This window comes from Sminthopsis crassicaudata, chromosome 3, assembly GCF_048593235.1.
Source record: "Sminthopsis crassicaudata isolate SCR6 chromosome 3, ASM4859323v1, whole genome shotgun sequence".
Classification (NCBI taxonomy): Eukaryota; Metazoa; Chordata; class Mammalia; order Dasyuromorphia; family Dasyuridae; genus Sminthopsis; species Sminthopsis crassicaudata.
Genome location: NC_133619.1, coordinates 415140977 through 415155369, shown reverse-complemented (window position 1 = coordinate 415155369; position 14393 = coordinate 415140977).

Below are 14393 nucleotides of genomic sequence, written 5' to 3'. Positions count from 1 at the left end.
ATTGTCCAAGGCAACACTTAAAACACTTGCAAAGCAAAGATTTTGCTACTATGCCCACATCTACTTTTGGAAATCCATTTCTTTGTGGATGTGGTTCTGACAGGATGGGGGTGGGGTGGTGCCAGACAGAGCCTTGTAACGGTTTACAGCTGTCCTTTAATCACAGTCAATCAGTCATTTTCCTTCTTGTCCTCTGGCTCCCAGCATGGGATTTTTCTCTGCAGCAAGCATTCTGTCTCAGCACAGTCACAGAAAAATGTAGCTTTTCTTATCAGTAAGGTTCCTCAATTTAGTGGAAAATAGAATCCAGTCCACTGCCCACTCCTTGTTCCAGGAATGGAACCTCAAAATCGGAAATATTTAATGTGTAGGTTGGGTGGCTAGGGTAGAATTAGGCTGAATCAAGATAAAGGAGACTGATTTGTTTGCCTCAAAAAGTCTCCCACTGCTGAGGCTGCATGTGAAATTTAGGAAATATATCTCTTTGGACTTAGAGTTACTGAAATCATATCATCCTAGTTGGATTATTATAATGATGACCTTCACCATTGGGATTCTATCATTTTGTCTGACAAAGCATTTTGTAGTCAAACTGTTATTTCTATTTAAGATTTGGATACCATTCTTCTTCAGGTCAAAGGTTTAAAAAGGAAAAGATCCACTTTGCCACATTGAGAGTCAAATCTCTTTCTTCTTTCTCTGCCCTGCTACTTTAGGGTTCTGGCATTTTCATAAAAACTTGAATGCTATATTCTCAAAGCTTTAATTAGACATTTTTTTCACCCTGGGCAAAGCCCAAAGCAAATAGGACAAAATATCTCAGTGCAAGTTCTGCAAGGTGAAGACACTGTCCCCCATGATCAGACAAGTAAAGTGAGGCTGCTGAGAAGATTATAAAAATATAGCTTCTATTTTAATTAATTATTCTTACAAACTTAGTGCTAAACTCAATTGTTTCTATGCTGCTAAAATGTGAAAATGCTTTCAGTACCTTTTAAACTTCATCATATTAGGGCAAAACCCTCATAGCCTCATCCTAATTGTAGAGCTGGATATTTTTCTGTTCTTTATTTCAAGTGAAGCTACAAAGTTGGAAGATTCAGCTTGATATGATTTTATCCCCCCTCCCAAAAGTACTGACAACATACCCATCCAGCCTTTGGTTTCTTATTTACTCATTATCTCTTAAATAATAATGATTTAGATTTGTTTTAGATTGTATCAATATATCACAAAGCAACAGTGAAAATGTGAATCATTTCTCAACTAGAAAATTCTCTGCTAGTAGTTGAGAAATGGGAATAGATCCAGAGTATAGCATAGGGGCCAGTTTCTTGCTATACAAAGCATTCACATATAATAGCACTTTCAAATGCAAATAAGATTTTCTTTATATTCCATTTTCCCCTTAGAAGATAATGCCTATCTAAACAACATTCCCCCTAAGCTGAAGCTTCTTTTCTCAGCAAAACACTTTTTTCCCCCCTCTGTGATGTATAAGGTCTATTTACCATACTTCAAGTAGTATGTTAGTGTTTGCTCAATGCCCTTAACTTAATGGATATTCTCCAAGCTGGCAGCTTTTCCTTCATGCGGGAAGAAGGAATGATTCTGAATTAAGAGCACCAAAATAGGTTAAGGATACTTTATGTCAGAGGCTGCAGATTGTTAACAAGCAAAGCAAGTGCAAGGGGGTGGACTATAATCTAATTAAGTGGAACTGAATGGAATTGTCAATCTTTTCATCTCCAATGACTTCACTTACGACAGGAAGGAAGCCACTCTTGCCTTCAAAGTTCATCTAACATTTGACATAGTCATTAATTTTTTTTTTAAATTCTTGAATGAATTAATGTTGGTAAATCTTTTCCTCTAGATTTTGGCATTTATTTCAGATAAATATTATCTTTGCTCATTAGAATTCTAATGGGAAAAGTACCTTTATACCTTCAATTGTGGAAGAATTTTCTGTTGGCATTTTATAAGCTGATAGATAGCTTTTGCTTTATTTCCAAGATGTTCTGTGTACAGCATTGTATCTATCAGGATGATCCCAAGATGTACAATTGACACCAGGACAAAGCCACAGACAATTCTCAATGTTCATTCCAAGGTCACTATGGATACTTAAGATAATTTCTTTTAATTCTACTTGATTCATTTTTTTTTTGGTGAAAAGCACAGAACCTCATAGTTCTGAGATTTGGTGTGAATTAAACCACCATTCTTTATTAAAATAATTTTTTGGTTTAAAATTTCTTTATATCTAGAAACAAACGCTTAGAAGTTACTTTTTATTACTGAACAGACAGAGGTAATTATTAAAGCAGTTAAAATCCTTGTTAAATCTTTGTTCTCTGCTATATGATTAGTACATCACTTGAAATGTTTTGATAATTCAAAAGGCATCTCTGAAAGTTTAGGCATTTAAGCTATCTCTGTGATATGAGGTAAGCAAAATTCTGTGAGCAAGAGTAAGAATAGCTTTGTACAGGAAATAAAGGCAATTTCCCTCTCTACAGCTAATGGGATTTTTTATAGTGAAATCAGCATCTCAATGTTATATTTTGAAAGTGAGTGATACATGTGCAAAAATGTTTTTAGTAGCCTTTTTGTAATGGCAGGAACTAAAAACTGAGTGGATGTTCATCAATTGGGTAATAATTGAATAAGTTATGGTATGTAAATGTAATGGAATATTTTGTTCTATAAGAAATGATGAACAGACTGATTTCAGAAAAGCCTGGAAAAACTTACATGAACTGAGGTGAGTGAAGCAAGATAAGATGATGATCAGTGGTGATAGACTTGTTTCTTTTCAACAATGCAGTGATTCAAGGCAATTGCAATAGATTTGGGATGTAAAATGCCAACTGCATCCCAAGAGAGAACTATAAAGACTGAATGTTGATAAGAGCATAATATTTTTCACCTTTTTTTGGTGCTTGTTTGTTTGCTTGTTTTTGTCTTCCTCGTGAGTTTTTTCCTTTTTGGTCCGATTTTTTTCTTGACAAATAGAAATATGTTTAAAAGAAATGCACATATTTAACCTATATCAGATTATTTGCTGTCTTGGGAAGGGAGGTAAAGGAAGAAGGGAAAAAAATTTGGAACACAAAGTCTTACAAAAATCAACGTGAAAACTATCTTTATGTATTTGAGAAAACAAAATACTATTGAAAAAAATTTTAAATGAAAAAGAAAGTGATAGTATTTTAGCTTTCCAAGCTTTTTCCTTGAAATTTTAACCAGCTATTATTTGTATGGGAAAAATGTATTAATGTATTAAAATGAACTTGAAAGTAAAAATATTCACATTGTAATATTTTTGTGCTATTATAATCCAATAAACACTATTTGTTAATGAAATCATTTTAATTTTTATTTAGAAGATAAAATTATCTAGACAAAAATGGAAACAATTCATGTTAAAATGGATATGGTAAGATAGAAAATGGATATAATTTTGGTGGAATTGTCAAACAATTCCAGAAAACATCTTGGAATTATGACATTCAATTGTTTATTACCTTCTGAATCAGCATTTCCATTGTGGCATGTATCTTCAGAAAGTCAAAGGCAGAAAGGAAAGCCCTATAGAGGCCACATGTTAATAACAACTTTTTTATGGTATCAAAGACCTAGAAACAAAATTAATAATCATCAACTGTGGAATAACTGAGCAAATTTTGCTGTGTGAATGTAAAGAAATATTATTATACAAAAAAGCAATGAGGCACATATGGAATTCAGAGAAACAAGGAGGTATGTATGACCTGATGCAGAAAGAAAGAAATAGAACCAGAAGAATAATATACATAAAAATACTATAATAATACATGATGATTAAAAAAGAAAAAAATACCCCAAAGCAGCTGACTTCTAAAAATTGTCATGATCTATCTTCCTCCTGGAGAATAGGCAATGAAACATGCCTCTTTCCTGGCAGACATGAGGGTCTAAGAAGATAGAATGTTACATATATGGTAAAATGTTAGTATTGCTTGCTTCTGTTAATTGTTTTTCTTTGTTACAAGGGACCATTTATTTTTGGGCCTTAGAAGGGAATGTCTAAGAATAATTGTATTTTGAAATTTGAAATATTTGAAAGAATTGAATTTAAATTCTGCCTCAGATATGCTGTTGTGCCCAAATTTTCTCATATGCAAAATGGAAATAAATAATTGCACTTATCTCCTTTTGTATTTATGAATATCAAATGAATTGTTGCTTGTAAAGCATTTTGCAAACCATAAAGTGCTATGTAAGTGTAAGTTACTATTATTAAAATTTATTAAATAAAGGTAGTCCTTGCTTATATATATGAGGCAACTTTATGCAATAGGGTCTGGATTTAAGAGATCTATTTATAAGATGGCACATGCTTATGCCCCAGGTAGAGAACAAAACTCTCCAACAGTTGGCTGGGGTTTTAACTGCCATTCCTGTATTGAGAAAGATCTCCCCCCACCTTTCTTGAGGGGCTCCCATTACTCTCCCACATCCTTCTGTTATGAACAAGATCATCAGGCAAGCTTAATATAAGATCAGTTACCAGTGTTTGCAAAATTAATATTAAAAATCTGGTGAATATAGTTGGTTAATTGAAGCACTTACATAATTAAGTAAAAGTATGACAGGGGTGGGGATAGGAACTATCCTTTCCTCTGGTCAGATTTTTCCTCAGCACTTCTGCCACTGGCAGGAGCACGGGGAAAAAACCTCGAATAGTTGCCATTTCCCTCTTATTCATACAAAGGTCACCTCTCAGAGCTTTGGGCAGAGGGTGGGGGGAGAGGGGAAAAAAGGAATTGTAGATGTCCTGGCCACCAACTTCCAATTTCCATAGTCATATCCTCCATCCATCTCTCCTCTCAATTCCAAATTTACAGTCATAGCAGCAGTTGGCTTAAAACAAACAAATCAAAACTCTGCTCTCCTTCCCTATCTGAAGATTGATCCCTTATTAGTTTCCTGTCTTCCCCAAATGGAAAAAAAAAAACAAAAAACTACAAATCCCATAAACATTGTAGCTAGTCCATTCCTTGCACTGGATGTTCAAAAGCATGATATTAAAACATTAGAAAATAAACTAAATTAAGTAATTTTTCTTTTTAATTCTTTCTTAGTATTCTTTCTTGTATTAAACCATCTAACATAGGAAAGGAGAGATGGAGGTACATTGAAACAAACTATATATATATTACCAATCTCTTTTTTTTTTTTTTCATCAGTTCCTCTTGTTGGAGGCAAAGATAGAGAGATGGTGAAAGGCAATTGAAAAATACTCACAAAATAAAAAAATGATTAAAAATTCATTAATTGATTTTATTTATATGCTTAAATATGGCCAACATACAGAGAGACATCAAACTTATGGGAGCCTTAAAATATAGTCAATTTCAATTAATTAGGCTAACACAAAATAAAACATAGGTTATTCAAAGTAATGGACACTTCAAACATAATTTGTATTTAGTTTGATCCAAAATATAGTTAATAAATTTTTGACAACAGTTTTTCCTTTTTAATTATGTTTTATTAAGGCTAAGGAGTGATGAATTTGGAGACAAAGGAAACCTGAGTTTGAATATTAATTTTGCTAGTTAATAATGATGTAACTTTGAGAGTCACTTATTTGCTATGATTCAGTTTCATTATCTTAAAAAAGGGTTGCATGTACTATCAGTTCTAATATTTCCTCTATTTCTATGTAATATGATTCAACAATAAAGTTATTTTGCAGTCACTTAACAAGCATGGACAATGTGATAATTATATGTAAGGCACTATTTTAGGCACTAAGGATACAAATACAAAATTGAAGCAAAGGAGTTTACATTATGTTAAAGGGAGGTTTATAGAGAAGTACATAAAGTATATATATATAACCCAGATTTTCAGCCAAGCCAGAAGCATTTTTCATATGATTCTTCATATAGAGACAATGACTGGATGTTGTATATTTGCCTGAAGAGCAGAATTAGTGTTAGAGTTTTTGAGAAGTGTGACATTAGGCTTTCATGTTTTAAGAGGGAACATGTGCGCTTATAGATTTTTTTTTGTTGACCAATTCCAGACACATAAAGAGAATGAGACAGATTTTGGAAGGTAAGCGTGTAGGGAAATATGATGCTTCACAATATTCCTGCACCTCCTTAAAGACTTATGAGAATTTTTCTTTGGGTAAGATCTGGACTTTATCTGTTGCTTGAGAAAGATCTTTTCCTATTCTCATATAAAGTACTCATTTCCTCACATATTTTCCACTACATTGCTCATTATCTACTTGGATGAATGAATTTACTTATTATTCCTTACTTGTGATGGTCTTTTTGTGTATGTAGCATTTGACAGGAATGAATAAAAAAAAACTTGTAAGTGGAAGCTTGATATACTTTCCCAACTTTAGGAGATAATGGCCAAGAAAGCAACTTGAACTTAAATGTATAAAGTAAATACACAGTAATTTGGTATTGGAGAACCACTAACAATGGAGGGGATCAGAAAAAAAACTATTAAAGAAGGTGTTATACAAGCTACACCTTTAGGGATATTAGAGTTCCAATTATCAGAGGTGTGATGAAAGAGTGTTTCAGGCATTGGCACAGACTGGGGCAAAATATGAAGATAGAAAATGGAATGTCTGTCATATGTAAAGCATGGCCAGAAGGCCAGTTAAGTTTTAAGTGTGGTGTGTGGGAGAGGGAGTAATATATAGTCAGCCTAGAAAGACAGGTTAGAGTCAGAATGTGAAGGACTTTAATTGTCCAACAAAGAAATTTGTATTTTATCCTAGAGGCAATGGACAGTCAGTAAGAAACAATGTAATTTTAAAATGATAATATTTTAAGAAATAATATAATTTGTTTTTAGTATATATTTAAAATAGTTTTTTAATGGGAAAAAAGTATTCTCTTAGTTCCCACTAACAATCACTGGAGAGTTTCTGGAGTATAAGTGAATTGTGGCTAGTGATAAGAGGACAATATTCAAAAGTATGCTTTGCTGGAGGAAGCCAGTCTGAATATAAAAATTTGCTATAGACAATCACAGAATCTAAGAGTTAGAAGGATCCTAGAATTGAATTCATCCAAAATACTCTTGAACAACAATTTATAATATAATAAAGGGTGTTTGGCCTCTACTTAAAAATCTTCAGTGGTCTGGAAACATCTTCCTCCCAAGGCAACATATTCTACTCATGAGCAATTCTAATTGTTAAGAAGTTTTTTTTTTCCCCCCATATAGCAAAAGTCCATATTTGCCTCATTGCAGCTCATCCCCATCATTACTAGTTACACAACATATCCAATTCCTCTTCTGTGGGTAATATTTAAAGGCCACTATCAAGTTTGCTTGAAGCCTTTTCTAGGCTAAGCATCTCCAATTCCTCCAATCTATTCTTGTTGATTCTCCATTATTCTCATAATCCTGGATGATTTCCAGGTCACTCATGAATGGCCTTCTTAAAACAGAGCATCCAGAAATGAACACTGTGCTCCAGAAAACTATCAGGGCCACAGTAAAACTGGAGATGGTATCAAGAAAAGCTTGCTTTACTCTAAACACTCTTTTCCAGCAACCCAGGATGGTGTTAGCAGTTTAAGCTATGATGTCACACAGCTGACTTTTATTGACCTTGCAATCCACTCAAATCCCTACAGATTTTTCCCAGGTTAGCCTTGTCTTTGTCATTCTACATTTGTGAATTTGATTTTTTTTTTTTTTGGACCCAAGTGTAGAATGTCACATTTATCCCTTTCAAATATCATCTTTCCCTATTCTGCAAGTGCTTAATCTATAGAAAGGAAAAACAAAAATGAAATTTAATCATAAAAATGTTTATATTAAAATATGGAATATACATATATCTACACGGATGAGTGTCAGGTAGAAGAATGTTGTATGGTATCAATGTTATGTTGTTCATTTTTTCAGTTGTGTCCACCTCTACAAGATTCCACTTTTGGTTTTCTTGGCAAAGATGCTAAAATGATCTGCTATTTCCTTTTCTAATTCGTTTTCAGATGAGGAAACTGACTCAAATAGGGTTAAGTTGCGATGGTCCAGTCTAGCTCCTCTGAAGGGCTCAGAATAAGTCCTTGTCAGGATAAGGAAAAGTCCTTGCCCCACATTGTGGACGCCAATATGTAGTGTGCTGTTGTCTCCAGAAGCTGCCGATCGCTCTCTGGGAGGAGATCTGCTGTGTCAACTCAGATTCTTCTTCCTGTCGAGAGCCGACTTCCCTTCCTGCAGAGAGCAGCCTGAAGTCTGGTGCAGAAAACAACTCCCTTTTTCCTCCATAGCTGCCCTCTTTATCCTCCCAGAGAATGGGCATGGGATAATGCAAGGGCTTCTGGGAAGAATTACTTTAACCAATGAACTTGCTCCTCCTAAGCATTCAAGCTCTTCTCCAGGAATTCACAAGTAAAAACTCCCAGTAAAGACCGGACCTAGAGAATTGTCAAGTACCGACTTAGCATTTAGTAAGAACCACTTACTTACTAGTGACTTGCTCAGAGTTCCACAGGTTGTTAAGTATCTGAGGCTGGATTTGAACTCAGGAAGATAAGTCTTCCTGACTTCTGGCATAGTACTCTATCAGTTGTACCACCTATTGAATACTTTCTTAGATATTTGCTGAATTAGAACAAATACCGATTTCTAAGTTCTATTTGTAAAATCAAAAATCTGTTCAAATTTTCACTGTGATGGTTAAGTTGCAAGTTTAAAAGTAAATTGCAGTCTGTCTTTGAGAATTTTCTTGTCAACTTCATTTATTGAACCTCATTTCAATATCTATTGAGTCTCAGTCTTTGAAGATATTTTCTCCTCCTCCTTAATCAGATAGTACTGGTCCAAGGTAGGATTAGTGATACAATAAACAACTTTCAGTGATATGTGTCACATTGTCTGTGTGGGCTGCCTATTTGGTTGAGATAAGGAGGAAGCTTAAAAAGGAACACTTTGGATTTCTCACACTTTTATAAAAATTCCTAAGTATTAGCATTTTATTTTATAGCTATTTCCCTTCTAAACCATTGAACCTAGCTCATGAAGAGCACCTTTCAAACCACAGGCTCTTAAACAAACAAACAAAAAAAAAAAAAAAAAAAAAAAAAAGGAAATACTCATGGAAATCAGTGTCTTTATTACTGCTTACTATGTTTTCATTTAAATTGATAAAAGGAGGTTGGTATGTCATTTTAGTGGTAAAAACCATGAATATATGAATTTTATGGGAGCTTTAGGGCTCATAAGTTATGACTAGCAATATAAGTCTATTGTTTAATGTCTAATCACATTCACAAGGCAGGGAAAGGTAATGAAAATCTTTTTTGTCTCTGTCTCCAGCAGAAACAGACCAGAAGAAACTGATATTCTAAAGTCATTGATAAAACATTTTAGTTTAAGAACTTTAGAGTTACAATAATTAGGAGTGGAAAATGTATCTTCCATAATAATCCTGTGATTTTGCAAGGGGGAAGGGAGGAGAATTTGTGTTAATAGAGGGCAAAAAGTTATCAAACTGTGCATACCCTTTGATCCAGCAGTGCTACTACTGGGCTTATATCCCAAAGAGATCTTAAAGAAGGGAAAGGGACCTGTATATGCCAAAATGTTTGTAGCAGCCCTCTTTGTAGTGGCTAGAAACTGGAAGATAAATGGATGTCCAAAAATTGGAGAATGGTTGGGTAAATTGTGGTATATGAATTTTATGGAATATTATTGTTCTGTAAGAAATGAGCAGCAGGATGAATACAGAGAGGCTTGGAGAGACTTACATCAACTGATGCTGAGTGAAATGAGCAGAACCAGGAGATCATTATACACTTCAACAATGAAACTGTATGAGGATGTATTCTGATGGAAGTGAATATCTTTGATGAAGAGAAAATCTAATTCAGTTCCAATTGATCAATTATGGACAGAATCAGCTACACACAGTGAAAGAAATGAGTGTGAACTTTTTGCATTTTTGTTTTTCTTCCCAGGTTATTTTTATCTTCTGAATCCAATTCTTCTTGTGCAACAAGAGAACTGTACGAATCTGCACACATATATTATATCTAAGATACACTTTAACATGTTTAAAATGTATGAGACTACCTGCCATCTAGGAGGGGGGTGGAGGGAGAGAAAGGAAAAGTTGGAACAGAAGTGAGTGTAAGGGATAATGTAAAAAATTACCCATGCATATTCTGTCAATAAAAAGTTATGTTAAAAAAATTAGTCAGAGGGCAGTAATTGATCTCTGTTCTCAAATGGAGATAAGTCCCATAGCCCAATTTCATTCCAATCTGATTACTTTTCCTTTCATACTTTGCACATCCTATGAGTAGGAAAACATAGTCTGGAGATTTTCATATTTTACTATATAGATTCCTTCAGGAACTTAGTTATTCAAGTTTTTTTTTTTTTGTTTGTTTGGTAAGGTTTAAGAGTTGGCTTATTCTTTTTCAAAATAGGAATTTTGGAAAACTTAACAAGTACATAATGAAAGAAAAGGATGAATTTCCAGATAGAAAAATATAGGTCTGCTAGAGATCACATAGATCACACACACACACACACACACACACACACACACACACACAGAGTACCTTAGAAAATTCCCAGTGTTTGTGCAAAGGAAATAGAGATCAATAAATTAACTTGCTTCCCTGATTTGATTTATTATTTTTCATATTCATAATGAAGAGACAGAAAGCTAGCCCTAATTTTATGACGTATAAACATTCCCCCAAAATTTGCTATGAAGTTAGCAGGCTCCATGCTTCCTGTCCATTTATCTAGCCACCAGGATATGAAGATCTACCTGGAAAGGGCAACTTATCTTCTGATCTGCATAGCTATTTTAGGAACACTGACCCCATGAATCTATACTTCTTAAAAGCAAACTTCCCTTCCTTTTATCCACTAACCTGGCCAAAAAACAAACAAACAAACAAACAAACAAAACAACAAAAAGACAAAACCAAAACAAGGCACTGAAAGAGAACAACATTACCCACCTTTGATAGTACTTTCCCCTCAAGCTATGTGGCATAATAAATAGGAACCCAATGTTGGAATCCTACATCTGATGCTACTCCAGCTTTGTGACCACAGAAAAATCACTTAGCCTACTTGAATCTTAATTTTTATGTCTATAAAAAGGAATTAATAATACTGGAGCACTTACTTCTCAGACTTTTGGGGAGGCAATGAAGCAAATCTTAAGGTGCTATTAAATTCAGTTGGCACTCTACATTTGTAACTGAATTTCTTCCATAGGAGGACATAGTCTTCCATAACTGACATATTCTCACCTAACAAGAGGACAACATTTTTTAAAGCTGCTTCTTTATTATGTTCAAGGCTATGGTGGTTCCCAGAAAAGAAATACTGTTTCCTTTGCTTGGTGACTCCAGTGAGTCCCTAGGAGATGTAATAGAAAGATCAATGCTAAAGATGTCTCTAGAGGAGATATATATAATGGTTCTGCCATTATATAGTCACCTTTGGAAGGACTTTTACCATTGATTAATGCAATGCTGGCTCATCTATACTCTGCAGCTTCTTGTATCAATTGAGTTTTGTGACTTTAGGAATTGTGCAGAAACTCACCTTGATCCAGCTTTCTAATTTCTAGCCAAGAAAAACTATCATGGGTAAAAACAAGCAGAGGGCATAGTAAAAATCCAGAGTGTGTTTTTGGTTGGTTTTTAAGTTATCCATATTTATCTCAATGGAAACACTGTCCAAGGTGAGTATAAAGTAATATTTCTCAAACTACATTGCAAGGAACCTGAAATACTCCATGGTTGTTGTTGATTTTTTTTAAATGAACCTTATGTTGTTGTTTTTAAAGAAAGCATTAAAAATAATAAATTTTGCAGATTTTAACACAAAGATTTGTTTAAACTGAAGGCCTCTGCCATTGGGGAAAAATTTGAGAAACACTACTCAGGATGCTTTACTCTAGTAATCATTCAAGAGAATTGATTCCTCTTGAACATAGAAGGATAAATTGAATGATGAGCAGCTTGGTAAGTCATTTTCTGTAATTTCCATTTGGTCTCTTTGACCAATTGCTTGAAGATGAGGAGACTTGATAGTAACAGTTCAATTAATGTTCTTTCTAAAAATGTCCAATTCAGATGAGACTGAGAGAAACAATAGTGTTTGGTAGTCCCTATGTTTCAAATGACTGGCTCAAGGATGAATTCATTGCAACATGGCTTGGGAAAGACCTAGGAACACTTTGGATCATTTTGGCAATGTAGCTACCACAATTACTTTCCTTACATGATTTACATAAGGCTTCCTGGTATAATATTCTTAGTTACTTTGGTCATATGTCAAACGAAAGAACTAGTCTCCAGAGATACTTACCCATTATGTAGCTCCATTTGGGAATGAAGCACACAAACTAACTTCTCGATAATACTATGTCTAGGCATTGGGAACAGGTCAGCAACATGGTTTTCAGTACAAATGGAGGCATCTTTTCCCTTCAGTTTCACAGATTATCTTTCCCACTATGCTTACACTTCTCATTGAAAAGTACATTATTTTTTGTTGTTGTTGAGTTACGGCATATAATCAGGAATGTTACAATATGTTCAAGAGTCAATTCCAGATCACTATCTAGATTTGGCAGGAAGTTGGTGCAAGGGATAAAGTGCTGGACTTGGAGTCAAGAAAATTTGAATTTAAATCCAGCCTCAAATAGCTACTAGCTTTGTGATCTTAGGCCTTTAACCTTTTTTGCCTCACTTTCACCTCATCAGTGAATTGGCATAATAGCAACACCTACCTCTCAGGCTTCTTATGAGAATAAGATAAAACAATATTTGTAAAGTTCATTGAAAACCTGAAAATTATATTTAAATGCTAGCTTATATTATTTGTTCCCAGATGTAGTTTCCAACCAATACCTTCATAAGCATAATTCTCAGATATTATTACATCCTGTTTTGGTCAAGAAAATGTAACAACTCTCTTTTGGAATTAAAGACAATTCTCTGTTAAAAAAAAATAGATCATTTTTGCTATTGGCTTGTGAACAATTTTAATTTCTTAGGTATTTCCTCTTTAGGGCACTGCTTTCTACTTCTACTTCTAGACACAGAAGGATTTGAGATCTCTCATAGTTGATCATGTGACGATTAAAGTGAAGGAAAAAACTAGGGCAGAATTATCTAAGATAAAAACTTTCAGGGATATAGAAAAACTTGGAATCTGCAGCAGGAGATGCTCAGAATCCTGACAATAAATTTTTTCCCTATGAGAATTTGTAACAAAGTAAACAATCACAAGGAGTGAGCCAAAGAATCAAAAATAAAAAAGCTAAGACAATTTAGATTTAGGTTTCTTCCTTGATGACTCAGATGAGAAGTTTGCAGTTTAAATGTCAATAACATGATCATAATGGTATATATAGGCAGGACAGTGACTTTTTTTGTGAGTATTTGTGTATAGTTCCATTCTGCAGATAATAAGCTTCTTTGGTAGTAATCAATACTAATACCATCTTATATTTCGTTAAGTCTAGCACCAACATGGCAAATGCTCCTCTGACTCCATACTCGCCTCCCTTCCCTGGCCAACTCATTGCTAGTGTCTTCTTCTGATACAACCTTTTCACTATTCATACCCTCTATGTACAGTTTTTTACATATTATTATTATTAGAATATGAGTTTGTTGAGGATTGAGACTATGCTTTTGCTTTTCTTTATATCTCTAGAACTTTGTATAGTGCCTGGAATATATTTAGCACTTAATAAATGCTAGTTAACTGAATGACCAGTTCTTTGGAGAAGATCCTGTGATACCTGCTAGCATGTTCCTAAAGTTGAGCTGTTCTAAGAACATGGATAATTTGTAGGGTAAACCTGTTCTTTTCTAAAAGAATTTCAGAATAATTAGCCCCCCCCCCCATCTTTGATTCTGTAAAGGAATACCAGGGTCATCTTTTAGATTTTGGAACAAGAGTGAATTTGTCAGAACCAATAAGGTGATGCTGGAAAATCTGAGTTTCCAGAGTCCTGCTGATTGTTGACAAGAAATTTCATCTTTGTGGCAAGAACAGTAATTGATATTATATGCTCATTTGTGTGTATATATGTGTGTGTGAATATATATTGTTTTTTGATTTATATAGCCTATATAACTGACTGAGGTCTTGATTTGAATCACTATTATATATTATATATATAGTTTATTCACTGAAGAATCATTATTAGTTGGTTTCTTTAATCTCTAGACATTCAAGAAGACTTATATAACATGCTGTCTAAGAAACTTCTCCACCTCCCTCCCCACACATTGCAGTATGGAGGCAGATGGCTAAGCTCTGCAACTTAAGCAATGATGTTCTCACCAGGCTGTTGATTCTGATAG